The sequence below is a fragment of the Hemiscyllium ocellatum genome, unplaced genomic scaffold (genome assembly GCF_020745735.1).
Source record: "Hemiscyllium ocellatum isolate sHemOce1 unplaced genomic scaffold, sHemOce1.pat.X.cur. scaffold_2365_pat_ctg1, whole genome shotgun sequence".
NCBI classification, from domain to species: Eukaryota; Metazoa; Chordata; class Chondrichthyes; order Orectolobiformes; family Hemiscylliidae; genus Hemiscyllium; species Hemiscyllium ocellatum.
In genome coordinates, this window is record NW_026868064.1 from 41620 (window position 1) to 60114 (window position 18495).

Below are 18495 nucleotides of genomic sequence, written 5' to 3' on the forward strand. Positions count from 1 at the left end.
AAAAAGTTGAGTCAGGTAAACTCTCTGGTAAAGATGCCAGATAGGAAAATAACTGTGTCAGGGATATCGTGTGAATAATAGAGACTGGGGGTGGCACGGTGGCTCAGTGGTTAGCATGGCTGCCTCACAGCACCAGGGACCGGGGTTCGATTCCTGCCACGGGTGACTGTCTGAGAGGAGTTTGCACATTCTCCCCGTGTCTGCGTGGGTCTCCTCCGGGTGCTCCAGTTTCCTCCCACAGTCCAAAAACATGCAGGTTAGATGAATTGGCCATGGGAAATTGCCCGTAGTGTTAGGTGAAGGGGTAAATGTAGAGGAATGGGTCTGGTGAGTTGCGCTTCGGCGGGTCGGTGTGGACTTGTTGGGCCGAAGGGCCTGTTTCCACACTGTAAGTAATCTAACCTAATCTAAATACAGGGTAAGGGAATGGGTCTGGGTGGGTTACTCTTCGGAGGCTCGGTGTGAACGTTTTGGGCTGAAGGGCCTGTTTCCATATTGTAGGGAACCTAATCTAATCTCTGGAACTGGAGAAACAGGTGTTAGTTACTGCCCTGCAGAGTGAGGAATCAAATCTAGGTTTCGTGGAGTTTGATGTGTCTCAAAATATGTTAAACATTGAAGAAATCCTTGAGGAGTGGGATAGGTTAGTGAGCTATCTGTCTCAGGAGCAAAGAACCCAGCTGAAAGGTTTGTTACAGCAGTATGAGGACATATGCAGGAATAAGATGGGGAGGACTAATACTATTGTGCATGAGGTGGAAGGAGGGAATGCTGTTCCAATAAAACAACACCGCTACAGATTTATATAGAACATAGAACATAGAACAATACAGCGCAGTACAGGCCCTTCGGCCCTCGATGTTGCGCCGACCGAATCCTACCTAACCTATACTAGCCCAATAACTTCCAAATGCCTATCCAATGCCCGCTTAAATGACCATAAAGAAGGAGAGTTCACCACTGATACGGGCAGGGCATTCCATGAACTCACAACCCGCTGTGTGAAGAATCTACCCCTAACATCTGTCCTATACCTACCACCCCTTAATTTAAAGCTATGTCCCCTAGTAACACCTGACTCCATTAGCGGTAAAAGGTTCTTAGTATCTACCCTATCTAAACCCCTAATCATCTTATACACTTCTATCAGATCTCCCCTAAACCTTCTCTTCTCCAATGAGAACAGCCCCAAGTGCCTCAGCCTTTCCTCATAAGATTTTCCTACCATTCCAGGCAACATCCTGGTAAACCTCCTCTGCACTCGTTCTAAAGCTTCCACATCCTTCCTATAGTATGGCAACCAAAACTGCACACAATACTCCAGATGAGGCCTCACCAGAGTCTTATACAACTGCAACATGACCTCAGGACTCCGGAACTCAATTCCTCTACCAATAAAGCCCAGTACACCATATGCCTTCCTCACAGCACTATTTACCTGGGTGGCAACTTTCAGAGATCTGTGTACATGGACACCAAGATCCCTCTGCTCATCCACACTACCAAGTAGCCTACCATTAGCCCAGTAATCCATCATCTTGTTATTCCTACCAAAGTGAACGACTTTGCACTTAGCTACATTGAATTCCATTTGCCACATTTCTGCCCAGCTCTGTAACTTATCTATATCCCGCTGTAACCTACCACTTCCTTCCTCACTATCCACAACTCCACCGACTTTTGTGTCATCCGCAAACTTGCTTACCCAGCTTTCAAGTCCTTCCTCTAGATCATTTATAAAGATAACAAAAAGCAATGGTCCCAAAACAGATCCTTGTGGTACACCGCTAGTAACTGCGCTCCAAGATGAACATAATCCATCAACTACTACCCTCTGTCTCCTTCCAGCCAGCCAATTCCTAATCCAAACCTCTAATGTATCCTCAATGCCATACCTCCGTAGTTTTAGCATTAGCCTACCATGGGGAACCTTATTGAACGCCTTACTAAAATCCATATACACAACATCTACTGCTTTACCCTCGTCCACTTCCTTAGTCACCTTCTTAAAGAACTCAATAAGGTTTGTGAGGCACGACCTGCCCTTCACAAAACCATGCTGGCTATCCCTGATCACGTTATTCCTACCCAGATGTTCATAAATCTTATCCCTTACCATTCTCTCTAAGACTTTGCCCACCACTGAAGTCAGACTCACTGGCCTATAGTTACTAGGGCTATCCCTACTCCCTTTCTTGAACAATGGGACCACATTCGCTATCCTCCAGTCCTCTGGTACTATTCCCGTTGACAATGACGACATAAAAATCCAGGCCAATGGCTCTGCTATCTCCTCCCTAGCTTCCCATAGGATCCTGGGGTAAATGCCATCAGGCCCAGGAGACTTATCTATATTCATCCTTTCCAATATTCCCAAAACCTCTTCCCTGCATATTTCCAGGGCATCCATTCTAATTATTTGTGATTCCATATTCACATCAGCAACAGTGTCCTGTTCCTGAGTGAATACTGATGAAAAGTACTGATTTAATCCTCTCAGAGCCACACCGCTCCAGAAGGAAGTGGATGTGATGCTCAACGAAGATACCATCGAACTGAGTCAGAGTGAGTGGGGTTCACCGATCGTGTGTGTTCCCAAACCTGACGGGGCTCAGTGACTTTGTGTGGTCTATCGCAAGGTCAATGCCAGAACAAAATCAGACTCAGACCCAATCTCAAGACTGGAGGAGTGTATGGAGATAGTTGGAGAAGCCAGTGACATCACCAGGTTGGACTGACTGCCTGGTTCCTCACAGGTACCTTTCTCAGAGAAAGTGAAAGATGTTTCTGTGTTTCTCACCCCAAATGGGTGATATCAACTCAAAGTGATGCCCTTTGGAATGAAGAGCTCACCAACCACATTCCAAAGACACAGGAACAGGGTTGTAGCTGGGTTAACAAACTGTACAGTCTCTCTGGATGATGGAATGATCTTTAGTGAGTGATGGAAAGACCACATGGTCCAGTTGGCAGGGCTCTTTGAACAATTATGAAAAGCCAAACTTGTAATAAATTTAAACAAAGCCGAATTTGTGAAGATGGGGGGACATTCTTGGGACATAACGTTGGTCATGGAAGATTGACCCCAAGGAACGCAAAGACGAGGCCATCGAGGAACGTCCATGACCAACCTCGAAGAAAGAGGTACTTTGATTTTTGGGATTAAGCGGAATCTTCTGGAAATTTATTCCCAACCTCAGCAGTGTAGTGGCATCGCGAACAGACTTACTGAAAAGGAACACAACATTTTGGTGGAGAGAACAATGCCAGGAGGTATCTGACAGTTTTCCCGCAGTATTAACCACCACACCAGGGTTAGCCACACTAAATGGTTTGAAACCCTTCAAAGTTGCCATTGCTGCTCGTGATCTCGGAGTTGGAGCTGTTCTACTACAGGAGGATGATGATGGAATTGAACGGCCAATTGGTGACTTTACAAAGAAACTCATCACCCACCAGAGAAAATACTCCACCGTTGGAAAGGAATGATTGAGTTTGGGACCGGCCTTACAACAGTTTAATGTTTGTGTGATGGGCAATGTGGCAGGGACAGTTGTGTCCACGGATCACAATCCTCTTACATTCTGGGAATGATTTAAAGACAAGAATCTGAGGCTATTTCATTGGAATCAAACATGTCACGGGTCATAAAAATGTGAGAGCAGATGCATTATTGTGGCTTTAAAGGAATTAATTTAGATTAATGACCAAAGTATTTCATTGTAATGGGGTTAAGACTGAGAAAAACAAAAATGAAGCCATCTTTTCATTATGATTGTTCATTTTTTTCTGAAGTGGGATAGGTGTTATGAAGTTGAAGGTGTGTACTGTCCCTTTAAGAGAGAGAAAATGCAGATCTGCACATAGAGCTGACAATCCCCTGTGTATATGACCAGCTAGCAGTCTCAGAGTACACTGGGAAATGGAAGATATGTAACATCTGGCTGTGACATAGATACCTGAGTTGTTTGCTGTTTTGACAACAATTTGAATTTGGCCAATCAGTTTAACTTATGCCCCAGGATACTAAAACCCAATCGAGTTTGAATTTATTGTTTTGCCAACATTGAACCAATGAGACATAGAACATAGAACATGCCAGCACAGTACAGGCCCTTCAGCCCACAATGTTGCACTGATCTGTGGAACCAATCTGAAGCCCATCTAACCTACACTGTTCCATTCTAATCCATATGTTTATCCAATCACCATTTAAATGCCCTTAAAGTTGGCGAGTCCACTACTGTTGCAGGGAGTGCATTCCACACCCCTACTACTCTCTGAGTAAAGAAACTACCTCTGACATCTGTCCTGTATCTATCACCCCGCAATTTAAAGCTGTGTCCCCTCGTGTTAGCCATCACCAGCTGAGGTAAAAAGCTCTCCCTCTCCACCCGATCTAACCCTCTGATGATCTTATAGACCGCAATTAAGTCACCTCGCAACCTTCTTCTCTCCAACAAATTTGTAGGTGACACTAAGGACAGTGGAGTTGTGGATAGTGCTGAAGGATGTTCCAGGTTCCAGAGGGACAGAGATAAGCTTTTCCTCATAAGACCTTCCATCCATACCAGGCAACATCCAAGTAAATCTCCTCTGAACCCTTCCAAATCTTCCACATCCTTCCTATAATGCGGTGACCAGAACTGTACACAATTCTCCAAATGTGGCCACATCAGGGTTTTGTACAGCTGCAGCATGACCTTGTGACTCCGAAACTCAATCCCTCTACCAATAAAAGCCAACACACCGTATGCCTTCTTAACAACCTTATCAACCTGGGTTACAACGTTCAGAAATCTATGTGCAAGATTTCTCTGCTCATCTACACTACCAAGAATCTTACCCTTAGCCCAGTATTCTACCTTCCTGTTGTTCCTTCTAAATTGAATCACCTCACACTTTTCCACATTAAACTCCATTTCCCACCTCTCCACCCAGCTCTGCAGCTTATCTCTGTCCCTCTGTAACCTGTAATATCCTTCAGCACTATCCACAACTCCACTCACCTTAGTGTCAGCTGCAAATTTACTAACCCATCCTTCTACACCCTCGTCCAGGTCATTTATAAAAATGACAAACAGCAGTGGCCCCAGAACAGATCCTTGCGGTACACCACTGGAAACTGAACTCCAGGATGAACATTTCCCATCAACCACCACCCTCTGTCTTCTTTCAGCTCGCCAATTTCTGATCCAAACCGCGATCTCACCCTCAATCCCACGCCTCTGTATTTTGTGCAATAGCCTATCTTGGGGAACCTTATCAAATCCATATCCACCACCTCAACCACTTTACCCCCATCCACCTGTTTGGGCACCATCTTCAAGAACTCAATAAGGTTTGTGAGGCATGACCTACCCTTCACAAAACTATGTTGACGATCCCTAATCAACTTGTTCCTCCCAAGAAGATTATAAATCCTATCTCCTTTAACCTTTTCCAATACTTTACCCTCAACTGAAGTAAGGCTCACTGGTCAATAATTACCAGGGCTGTCTCTCATCCCCTTCCTGAACAAGGGAACAACATTTGGAATCCTCCAGTCTTCTGGCACTATTCCTGTAGACAATGACAACATAGAGATCAAAGCCAAAGGCTCGGCAATCTCCTCCCTGGCTTCCCAGAGATTCCTCGGATAAATTCCATCTGGCCCAGGGGATGTATCTATTTTCACACTTTCCTGAATTTCTAACACCTCCTCCTTGTGAACCTCAATCCTGTCTCGTCTAAGAGCCTGTATCTCAGTATTCTCTTCAATAACACTGTCTTTTTCCAGTGTGCATAGTGATGAAAAATATACTTTTAGCACTTCTCCAATCTCCTCAGACCCACACACAAATTCCCACTCCTGTCCTTGATTGGCTCGAATCTTACTCTAGTCATTCTTTTATTCCTGATACACCTGTAGAACGCTTTAGGGTTTTTCTTGATCCTATCTGCCAACAACTTCTCATGTCCCCTCCTGGCTCTTTGCAGCTCTCTGTTCAGCTCCTTCCTGGCTAACGTGTAACTCCCAAGTGCCCTAACTGAGCCTTCATATCTCATTCTAACATAAACCTCCTCCTTCCTCTAGACAAGGGATTCAGCTTCTTTAGTAAACCACGGTTCCCTCGCTCGACCACTTCCTCCCTGCCTGACAGGTACATACTTATCAAGGCCACGCAGTAGCTGGTCCTTGAATAAGCCCCACATTACAATTGTGCCCATCCCCTGCAGTTTCCTCCCCCACCCTATGCATCCTAAATCTTCCTGAATCGCATCATCATTGCCTTTCCCCCAGCGGTAACTCCTGACCTGTGGTATTTACCGATCCCTTTCCATCGCTAAAGTAAACATAACCAAATTGTGGTCACTATCACCAAAGTGCTCACCTTCCTCCAAATCTAACACCTGGCCGGGGTCATGACCTAATCCAATGTAGGTGCTCCAGTATCCTTCCATCGTCCAAAGGTGGGCAGGTTAGGGTGGATTGGCCATGCTAAATTGTCCCAGAGTTCCCAGGGATGTGCAGGTTAGGGTGGATTGGCCATGCTAAATTGTCCCATCGTGTCCAGGGATGTGCAGGTTAGGGTGGATTGGCCATGCTAAATTGACCCATAGTTCCCAGGGATGTGTAGGTTAGGGTGGATTGGCCATGCTAAATTGTCCCATAGTACCCAGGGATGGGTAGGATAGGATGAATTGGCCATGCCACATTGTCCCATAGTGCCCAGGGATGTGTAGGTTAGGGTGGATTGGACATGCTAAATTGTCCCATATTACCCAGGGATGGGTAGGATAGGATGGATTGGCCATGCCACTTTGTCCCATACTGCCCAGGGATGTGTAGGTGAGGGTGGATTGGCCATACTAAATTGTCCCATAGTGCCCAGGGATGTGTAGATTGGGGACATCAGTCAGGGGGAAATATAGGATAATACTAGAGGGGAATGGGTCTGGGTGGGTTACCCATCGGAGGTTCAGCATGGACCTGTTGGGCCGAATGGCCTGTTTCCACACCATAGGGATCCCATGATTCTATGAAACGGCGTTATCTCACACGGCTGTAGGTTAACTTGCATTTCAGATGCTGACTGTGAGACCAAAGAGGGACAGAATGAGGCCATTCATCCTATCCCATCATGGCTGATATGTTCCTTTATTCCCCCTCTCCCCATCTCCCTTCACTCTCTGGACTGGGAAGAAAATGTCAGTTGGAACATTGTGTGGGAGCCCCAGCTCTTGGCCAGGAGGTCCTCCCACCACAGCCTGCTGCCAGAAGGTTGAGAGAGAGACATTTCACGCTGCTCAGAAACAAAACATCAACAAATTCCACAGTGGGACAGGAACCAACAAATCCAGCGGGAATCAGAGACTCCCAGAAATGGGACAGAACACCCGACCAAACCAACCGGGTTTGCAAACTTCAACTGGTCATCCTCCCCCAACTCTCACCCACGGTGCCCGCTGGTCTCCAAGGGTCACTGCTGTAACAGTGTGTGCTCCCACTGACCCCTGGCACTGAGGTAACTGTGGCACAAGGTCAGCTGGCAGAGTCGGTGACCCCTACCAAGGCCACAGTCCACCGCACCCAACCTGCAGGTGCCCACTTTGGCCAGGCTCAGGGGCAGACCCACAACGAGACCACCTCCCCCACCACCTTCCCTTCCCCACCCCAGCCCTCCGACTCTGCAAGGGGCAGGACGGTGAGGCTGAGGTGGAACCAACACAGTTCAAAGATTCCACAGTGAAGCAGGATCCGTTTGGAATGACCAGGTCTCCAGAGTGACCCTGTCCACTATATCCCGGTTCCCAGGAAACTCTGAGCAGGTTGTGGATTCAACACAATGGACCTTCTATTCCCAAAACAGAACTCGATCCCAATCAGTGAGAAAACCAGGAGCAACTAAACCATCATTGTCCCAACTGACACTCCGAAACATTCCCAAACCTCGAGAGAGAGAGAGAGAGAGAGAGAGAGAGGGAGAGAGAGAGAGAGAGAGAGAGAGAGAGAAGCTTCTAAAACAGAGAGAGAGAGACAGCAGTTTCTAAACCATGACGTGGAGGGGCCGGTGTGGGACTGGGGGGGACAACGCTAAAAATCCCCCAACCCCAGGTTCTAGTCCAACAGGTTTCTCTGGAATCACTTGCTTTCGGAGCGACGCCCCTTCATCAGGTGGTTGTGGAGCAGAATCACAAAACACAGAGCTCCCAGCAAAAGATGACAGTGTCACGCAGCTGAAACGGTCCATTGAACAAAACCAGATGAAGTCTGTCAGGTTTTCGAAGGGCTCTGCTGATTTCAGTTCTTTAATATGTCAATCCCAGGAGTTTGTTTCACTCACAATCTCAAGATAAGGTTTTATAACAGAAGGTCCCATCTCAGCTCAGACCCTGCATTCATGGGGTGAGGTTCGAGTCTGTCCCAACCTTGAGTCAGACTGGTTCAATGTCTAAAGTGGAATTTCCATGATATTGGGAGGAGTGACTGTCGAGAGGGTGGTGCTGGAAAAAGCACAGTCAGTCAGGCAGCATCCCAGGGGCAGGAGAATCCACGTTTCAGGCATTTGCCCTTCATCAGGATAGACGGCCTGCATTGGCTGCCTGGAGGGTAGGCAGTTTTTGAGGGAAATAGAATGTATCTGTAAATATAATTTTGCAAACACCAGTTCACCCATAGAGTTATATATCTGTGGGATGCAGGAGAGAGAGAGTGAGTGTGTGTGTGTGAGTGCACTTGAGAGAGTACGTGTATGTGTGTGTGTGTGCAGGATAGAGAGAGAGTGTGTATGTGTGTGTGCGTACAGGAGAGACACTGAGTGTGTGCATGTGAGTGTGTGCCCTTAGGGGTGAGTGCCTGTGAGAGGGTGTCTGTGAGTGTGTGTGTGTCTGTGTATGTGTGTGTGAGTGTGTGTCTGTGTGTGTGTGTGTCTGTGTGTGTGTGTGTGTGTGTGTGTGTGTGATGTGGTATAAGCCTGTGTGAGAATGAGATGGACGTTCCCCAATCCTGCCACATCCAGTTGGGAATGGGGGGGGGGGGGGGGGTGGGGGTGGAGAATTCCACAGCTGGTTGGAGGAGGAGGGCCCACAGATATCCCCATCCTCCCTGAAGGAAGAGCCCAGTCCATCGGGGAAAAGGTTAAGGCAGAAGCTCCCGCAGCGATCTTCAGCCCAAAGTGTCGAGTGGGTGATCCATCTCAGCCTCCTCCAGTAGGCCCCAGCATCACAGAGACCAGGCTTCAGCCAATTCCATTCACTCCACATGATATCGAGAAATGGGTGGAGATACTGGACACTGGGAAGGCTCTGGGCGCTGACAACACTCCGGCAAGAGGCAACGTAACCACCTCTCCTTGGACAATCAACCGTCCCGGTGCAGCCAAATCCCAGACCGAAACATGTCCCTCTCCTGCAGCTCCTCGGCTCTCCTTGGGGTCTCCTTTACTACTTTCGCTAATGTCACTGGCTTCGCTTCTTTTCCCACACCTTTTCCCACAATGCCTTTCTTTAACGGCCAGCACTGGGACTTTACGTGTCCCACTTTACTGCAGTGGAAACACCTGAGGCCTGTCACCTCCTTCCCACCCTCCCAGCCTTCTTTTTGATCCTGTGGTCAACTATTCCCAGTGTGCTCGGTTTCCTTGGTTTGTAGTGTCGGATCTCCCCTTCTCCCAATTCCTCTCCCTCACAGGATGACATTCTTGCTGGAAGGTGAACTTTGCCGTCAGCACCAACGTATATTTACCTGCCATCTCTGCTGCTGTTCTCACTTCCGGAACTTTCTGTTCCTCCACATGGATTCTTATCATCTCTGGAAGTGAGTTTTTAAACCCCTCCAGCAGAGTACTCTCTCTGAGAGCCTCATCAGTCTTATCTGTCTTTAAGGCCCACACCCATCCCTCACCACCTTCTCTCTTTATTTCCAGACTGTTAACTCGACTATCCTGACAAATTCTCAACTTCTGAAGTTCAAATCCTTTCTTCCTTTCTCTTTCTCTTTGCTCAGCTAAGGACCGTCTCTCTCTTTTTCCCCTCTCTCTCTCTTTCTTCTCTCTCTCTCTCCCTCCCACTTCTTCTCTCTCTCACTCTCTCTCTCTCTCCTTTCCTCCTCTCATGCCTCTCCTTTCCCTTTCTTTATTCTCTCACTCCATTTTCCTCGATTGTAATTTCAGTTTTTGAACTCTCCTGCACTACTAACCCGACTGCAGCTGTCACAGTCAGCCCTGCTCTCTGCTCTATGTGTGGTACAACCTGCCCTAAAAACACATCAAACAACACTTTCCACTGTACCTCGGGACATAGGAAAGGAATCAATCAATTCAAATCAGATCAAATCAAATCAAATTCATGTTTTATGAATCTTTTCCTTCCAGAACCTTTCTGAAATGTAACTTGAGAAGTGATATTTTTTGAAAACCTGTGATTTTATTAAATTTGGGAGAGACATGTTTCCTTTACAGTAAATAGGGCAACATTTCACTTTCTCTACAGTGGGATACGTGGGGCTGAGCATTGTGTGGTTTTGAAAGGGAAAGGGTTAAAAAGATCTTGCCTGAATGTTGTAGGTCCTTATCAGTTGAGTTCAGTTCTGGCTTTTGTTTCTGGGCAGTAAGTCGGGATTCTCTGCTGTCCACACTCGATGGAAGCTCTTCAGTTTAATTTACTCACTCACTTCAAATTATAAAAAGCTGGAATTTCAGTTTGGTTTAAATTCGATCATGTGATGTCATGTGCTGGGGTTGGGGACTGGGTATACAGTTTTAAATTGGTGATATTCAACATTTGTCACCTGCATTACTTTATCTGACACACCTATACGACATTTATTCAAGTTCAAACAATTTAATTTCAAATTCACACAATGGCTGTTGTCTCTGGTGTCTGTCTTCTTTCAGCTAAAGATCTCCCTGGGTCACCTTCTGTCATTTACTGTGTTATGTTTCATATGAAATAGGTCCCTTTGACGGAGAGTGTTTTTGATGGCAGTCTGTCTCATTGGAAGGTACTCGCTCAATGCCTGGTCCTCTCTCGGATTTTCAAAATGCCTGCTTTTGTTTTACTCCCAGCATCGGATGGTCTCATCAGTTCACTGTTGGCAAAATCAATGAATTCAAACTCGAATTGAATTGAATTGAATTGATTGTCACGTGGCCCGGGCCCAGTGAAAACCTTTGTCTTGTGAGCGATACAGGCAGATCACAGAGTTAATGAGCATAGATAGTAAATAATAGGGAAACAGCGGCAAAAACAAAAACACAGGGACAGGTGAATGTTCAGAGTTTGAGAGTCCGTTCAGTATTCTAACAACAAGTGGGTAGAAACTGTTTTGAAACCGGCTGGTGTGTGTGTCCAGGCTCCTGTACCTTCTCCCTGATGGTAGAGGCTGTCGAAAAACATTGCCAGGGTGGGATGGAGCTTTGAGAATGCTGGCGGCCTTTCCCTGACAGTGGGCCTGGTGGATGGATTCTATCGATGGGAGGTTGGCCTTTGTGATTGTCCGGGCTGAGTTCCCCACTCTCTGTAACCATCTCCGATCTTGAATGGTACAGTTGCCATCCCAGGTAGTGATACACCCAGACAGAATGCTCTCGATGGTGCACCTATAAAAGTTGACAAGGGTATTCATCGTCACGCCACATTTCCTCAGCTGCCTGAGGAAGGAGAGACGTTGTTGGGCCTTTGTAACCAGTGTGTCCACATGAAGAGCCCAAGGAAGCCTGTTGTGGGTGACCACTCCCAGGAGCTTGACACTCTCCACTCGTTGTAAAAAATGAGGTCTGCAGATGCTGGAGATCACAGCTGCAAATGTGTTGCTGGTCAAAGCACAGCAGGTTAGGCAGCATCTCAGGAATAGAGAATTCGACGTTTCGAGCATAAGCCCTTCATCAGGAAGGGCTTATGCTCGAAACGTCGAATTCTCTATTCCTGAGATGCTGCCTAACCTGCTGTGCTTTGACCAGCAACACATTTGCAACTCTCCACTCGTTCCACCTCTGTGCTGTTAATGTGTGTGTGGGGGGGGGGCATGAATAACATCCCGCCAAAAGTCAATAATGAGTTCCTTGGTTTTGCTGACGTTGAGAGCTCGGTTGTTCTCAGTGCACCATCTTCCAGGTCTTCCACCTCCCATCTGTAGTCTGTTTCATCACCATCTGAGATCCGACTGACTATGGTGGTGTTATCAGTGACCTTGTAAATGGCATCAGTCTGGTATTTGGTGATGCAGTCATGGGTATACAGTGAGTACAGTAGGGGGGCTGAGTACACCCTCCCCACCCGGGAGGGGGGAGCTCCAGTGTTGAGTGTTAGTGAGGGTGAAACATTGTCCCCAATCTTCACTGATTGTGGCCTGTGGGTCAGGAAACTGAGGATCCAGTTGCAGAGAGAGGGGCTTAGTCCGAGCTCACTAAGTTTAGTAATCAGTCTCGAGGGGATAATCGTGTTGAAGGCTGAACTGTAGTCAATGAGTAGGATTCTGACGTAGCTGTTCTTGGTGTTAAGATGTTCTCGGGAGGAGTGAAGGGCAAGTGATATGGCACTACAAACTAAATGGGCCACTGTTTCTTGGTTAGCAACTGAACCCAACCTGAACTCAAACCCTAACTCAAACCTAACCCTCAACACAACCTTCACCCTAACACTAATGCTAACCCTAACCCTAATCATCAACATTACCTTCACCCTAACACTAATCCTAATACTAACCCTAACCCTCAACATAACCTTCACCCTAACACTAATCCTAACCCTCAACATAACTGATCCTAACACTGACCTTCAACATAACCTTCACCCTAACACTAACCCTATTTCTAAACCTAAACGGAACCCTAACCCAAACCCTATCGCTTGGCCTCACCCAAACCTAAATCCTGGCCCTAACTCTAATCCCAACTCTAACCCAAACCCTAATCCTAACAAAACCCTAGCTCTGACCCTAACTCTAACCTTAACCCAAACCTAAACCATATCTTGAACCTGAATTCTAACCCTAACCCAAAGCCTGACATTAGAGCAATCTGAACCCTACCCCAAACCTTAACACAAGCCCTAATACAAGCCTAACCCTAATTCTAACCCTAACACAAACCCTAACCTTTGCCATAACCCAAACTCAAACCTGATCCCTAATCCTAAATCAATCAGAGATGACCCTAAACCAATGCGTAACCCAATCACTAACCATCATATTAAACCTAATCCTCACCCTAAACCTTTCACTAGCCACAACTGACACTAACCCCAACCCTATCCCAAACACTGAACTTAAAACGAAGCCCATTTCATATAAACACTCCAAACAAAATGGACCACACTTTCTGGGTTTGCATCTGAATCCCCACCCTAACCCTAACCCGAACCCTAATCCTATCGCCAAAACTGAACTTAACAAACTAAATGGTCCATTCTTTCGGGGTTTGCATCTGAATCCAACGCAAACGCTAACCCTAACCTTCAACCTAACCCTAAGCCGATCCATCAACCTGTCCCGTAGACTGACCGTAACATTTTCCTTAACCCTTACCCGAGCACTAACCCTAAGCCGAACCTGAAATATATCCATAAACCTAACACAAACGTAAATGCTAACGCTCACCCTATCTCTAAACCTAAACTGAAACCCTAACCGTAACACTTGGCGAAACTCAAACCTAAACCCAAACCCTAACTCTAAAATGAACCCTAACCCTAGGCCTAACCCTAACCAAACTTTAACCCTAAACTGAACCCTAACCCGAACCCAAAGCCAATTTAACATAAATGCTCCCAACTAATTGGACCACACTTTCTGGATTTGCATCTGAATCCCAAACCTAACCTGAATCCTAAACCTTTACCCTAACTCTAACCTGAACTCTAACATTGACCCAAACTCTAACATTATCCCAAACTGTAAACCTCACCTGAACCTTAACCCTAACTCGAATCTGAACTCTTACCCTCACCAAAACCCTAACTTTATCTCAAACTGTAACCTTAACCCTAAATCGAACCTGAACTTTAACCCTAATCCAAATTCTAACATTAGCCCAAAATGTAGCCCTAACTCTATCTGAATCCTAACACGAACTCAAAAACTAACGCTAACCCTAATCCTAACCCTAATGCTAACACTAACCCTATCCGGAACCCTAAACCAAACCCTAAACCTTGGCCCAACCCAAACCTAAATCCTAACCCTGTCTCTAATCCCAACACTAATCATAACTTTAACCCAAACCCTAACTCTAACCCAACAAAGCTCGAACACTAATTGGAACCCTAACCAAACATCTAATCTTAACTCTAACATGAACCCTAAGGCAAATACTATCCATTTCTCAATCCTGAACTCTAACCCTAACCCTAACATCATCCCAATCGGTCCCCATAACCTGAACCCTAACCCGAACCTGAACACGAACCCTAACCCACATGCGAACCCTGACCCAAACCCTAACACTAACCCTAACCCTGAACTTCACACCAAGCCTATTTAACATAAACACTACAACGTAACCCCAACCCCAATCCTAACCCTAAATCAAACACTAACGCTAAGCCCAACCCTATTCCTAACCCTACCAACCCATCCTAACACTAACCCTAACCTTTGTTCTAACCTCAACCCTAAACCTAACCCTCCCACTAATTCTCACCCTAACCCTAACCCTAACCTTAACTCTGGCCCTAACCCTAACCCAATCCCTCCCAGCTGGGTTCCTCATTTGTACCTCTCCGAGATCAGGCTCCAGCTTTGTTCTTTCCATTCTATTTGATTCTGTCTCTTGGCTGGTTATAATTCCGCCTGGTTTTCTGTGAGTTGGGAAACCTGAAATGATGCAGAAACGATTGACAAGAATGCTGCTGGGACTGGAGGGTTTGAGCGACAGGGAGAGTCTGAAAAGGCTGGGCTTCATGTCTGGAATGTCGCAGGATGAGGGCTGACCTTATAGAGGGTTATAAAACCATGAGGGGTATGGATAGGGGAAATAAACAAAGTCTTTTTCCCTGGGGTGGGGGAGCCCAGAACTAGAGGGGCATAGGTTCAGGGTGAGAGGGGAAAGATATAAAAGAGACCTAAGGGGCACCTTTTTCACACAGAGGGTGGTACGTGTGTGGAACGAGCTGCCAGAGGAAGTGGTGGAGGTTGGTACAATTACAACATTAAAAAGGCATCTGGATGGGTAGGTGAAAAGGAATTGTTTTGATGAATATGAGCCAAGTGTTGACAAATGGAACTAGGTCAGTTTCGGATATCTGGTCGGTATGGACGGGTTGGACCGAAGGGTCTGTTTCCCTGTTGTATGATTCTGTGGGTCCCTGACTCTACAAAACTTCACAACATAAGGTCGTAAGGAACAAGGGTGTGGTCTGTGTTGTTATAAACTTCAGCTAACAAACATTTTTTGCATGTTCCTGAAACAAGCAAATCAACACAGGGAAATCAACATCAATTACCCCGTACGGAATAACCTGTTAAACAACAAAGACGTGCTGTTGAGCAGAGACTGAAAGCACTTAGCCAGCTCTTGGACTGGAGGGAGTTCAGATCACATTCTCCAAACTGCTTGGACACCTGCTTGAGAAAGTGGGTGCTTTCTCACTCCAGAAGACAAGGGTTGCCCTGCTGGAGAATTGAAGGAGTTCATCGCAGGAAAACTGTGTGTTCCAACTGCCAGGTAAGGCCAAAGGTAACAAGGAACAGAGCCGTTCCTGCTGAGGAGGAAGCCAGCTGCAGTCTCAAGGGCTGAGGAGCGGTGGATGGAGTTTAATTCAGATCAAAGTGAGGGGCTGCATTTTGGAAAGGCAAACCAGGGCAGGGCTTGGAGACTTAATGGGAGGACCCTGGGAGTGCTCCTGAGCAAGGGCACCTTGGAGGGCACCTTCATAGCTCCTTGAAAGTGGAGTCACAGGTAGAGAGGATAGTGAAGAAGGTGTTTGGTATGCTGTCCTTTATTGGGCAGTGCATTGAGTACAGGAGTTGGGAGGTCAGGTTGTAGCTGTACAGGACATTGGTTAGGCCACTTTTAAAATATTGTGTGTAATTCTGGTCTCCCTGCTGGAGGAAGGATGTCGTTAAACTTGAAAGGGTTCAGTAAACATTTAAGGGATGTTACCGGGACTGGAGGGTTTGTGTGACAGGGAGGTGGGTACGATGGAAGAGGGCCATTGGATGGTGAGGGGGGATTGAACATAAAACAACGTGCAAGGCTGTGGGGAGAAAGCAGGAGGTTGGCACGAGGTAATGGCACTGGGTGTAACGGGCTGGTACAGGCAGGGAAGGCCGAATGGCCTCCTTCTGTGGTGAACCATGTCCCTGGTGCTGTGTGAGTGGGTCAGCCCCGTGCCCTGTACACGGTGATCACCCCCAGCCCCTGAGGTATTTGTAAGGCACATTCCCACCCTGTTCCTGGGAAAGCTGCAGCAGGGTCACAGGGAGTCCATGAGCTGTCGATCCTTTCCCTTGTGGTCAGGCAGGAATGGTCACGGAGTTTCTAAAGCATGAGGTACACTGTCTGTCCCTGAGCCGACACGGCACAGACTGTGGGAGGGGAACGGGGTGGGGTGAAGCCTGTACTGTGTGGCTGCTGGCAGAGGGCTCGTTTCAACATCTCTAATGGTGTTTCCTGATTCCGGGACAGAAAGAGAGCAGTTTGTGAACACAGACAGCAGCTCCCCATCATCCCAGACACACCGGCTCTGCAGGGGAAAACATGAAGGGGTTCTTCAGCATTGTCCTGCTCTGTGCTGGGATCACAGCAGGTAAGGAATGATCTGTTTGTGTCACTGATCGGGTTGGGGGTTCCTGACGCTATCATTGATGTCCCACTCTCTGGGATTGCCCCTCAAGGTGCTGAGTAACAGTCAGACAGCACAGGAACAGACCCAACCCGTCCAATCCCAACATATTCCCAAATCTAGCTCATCCCACATAATCCCACACAACACCTCACTCCCTAAACCTTTTAACAACCCACTCAGTCTAATTCCACTCTCCCCCTCACTCCTTACACCCTTTAATATCCCAACCAGTCTATTCCCACACTCCCCACACCCTGTAATATCCCACACAGTCTAATCCCACTCTCCCCCTCACTCGCCACACCCTTTAATATCCCTCGCAGTGTGAGTGAAGTGTTTGAGGTTATGATCGGAATGAGGGGGTGTAATCTGAAAGCACAGTACAGTAATGGCCCTTGAGTGAAAATTCCCCTCAAACTGAAACTCCGAGTCTCACTGAATTCTCTACAATCTCTCCCTTTCCAGGACGATCTCTTCAATGTTTCATGTGTTCAGCCTCCTCGGGTTCCTGCTCACTGAGAGAGACCACTTGCCGGATTGGCATCACCAACTGCCAGACTGTGTCATACCACATCATCATCGGTAATCCTGCCTTTCTGTTGAAAGCCGACTCTTCCCAGATTGGAGGGAAAGGGCCCAGATGGAGTGAAGGGAAGTTTCTTTCCCCCTTTGCCTGAGTGCAGACGTGTCTTCCCTCTTCCTCAGGGTCAGGCCCATTGTCGGTGTTTGTAGGGACTGGGAGTGGGGATTGACCTGCTCCCATGATGCAGTGGGGTGTCCACCTCAGCACTGACACAGGAACGGTGGCAATGTCCCCCCACAAACACCTGCCCCTCAAGCGGTGTCGGGTCATATTCTCCAAAACACAGAGTTATAGATGTGCAGCATGGAAACTGACCCTTTGGTCCAACCCGTCCAGATATCCCAACGCAATCCAGTCCCACCTGCCAGCACCCAGCCCGTATCCCTCCAAACCCTCCCTATTCATATACCCATCCAAATGCCTCTTAAATGTTACAATTGTACCAGCCTCCACCACATCCTCTGGCAGCTCATTCCATACACGTACCACCCTCTGCGTGAAAAAGTTGCCCCTTAGGTCTCTTTTTTATATTCCCCCTCTCACCCTAAACCTATGCCCTCTAGTTCTGCACTACCCTGTCCCAGGGAAAAGACTTTGTCTATTTATCCTAGTCATGCCCCTCATAATTTTATAAACCTCTATAAGGTCACCCCTCAGCCTCTGACACTCCAGGGAAAACAGCCCCAACCTATTCAGCCTCTCCCTGTAGCTCAAACCCTCCAACCCTGGCAACGTCCTTGTAAATCTTTTCTGAACCATTTAAAGTTTCACAACATCTTTCCGATAGGAAGGAGACCAGAACTGCACGCAATATTCCAACAGTGGCCTAACCAATGTCCTATACAGCTGCAACATGACCTCCCAATTCCTGTACTCAATACTCTGACCAATAAAGGAAAGCATACCAAACACCTTCTTCACTATCCTATCTACCTGCGACTCCACTTTCAAGGAGCTATGAATCTGCACTCCAAGGTCTCTTTGTTCAGCAACACTCCCTAGGACTTTTCCATTAAGTGTATACGTCCTGCTAATATTTCCTTTCCAAAAATACAGCACGTCGAATTTAACTGAATAAAATTCCATCCGCCACTTCTCAGCCCATTGGCCCATTTGGTCAAGATCCTGTTGTAATCTGAGTAACC

General features: G+C 47.1%; 1 long non-coding RNA gene across 1 annotated transcript; it reads left to right on the plus strand.

The window, feature by feature from the left end:
• Window positions 1–15378: 15378 nt before the first annotated feature.
• On the plus strand, window positions 15379–17334 carry LOC132811738 (uncharacterized). Its single transcript, XR_009643372.1, has 3 exons — window positions 15379–15644; window positions 16608–16728; window positions 17233–17334. It is a non-coding gene; the product is annotated as an uncharacterized LOC132811738 (long non-coding RNA).
• Window positions 17335–18495: the final 1161 nt, after the last annotated feature.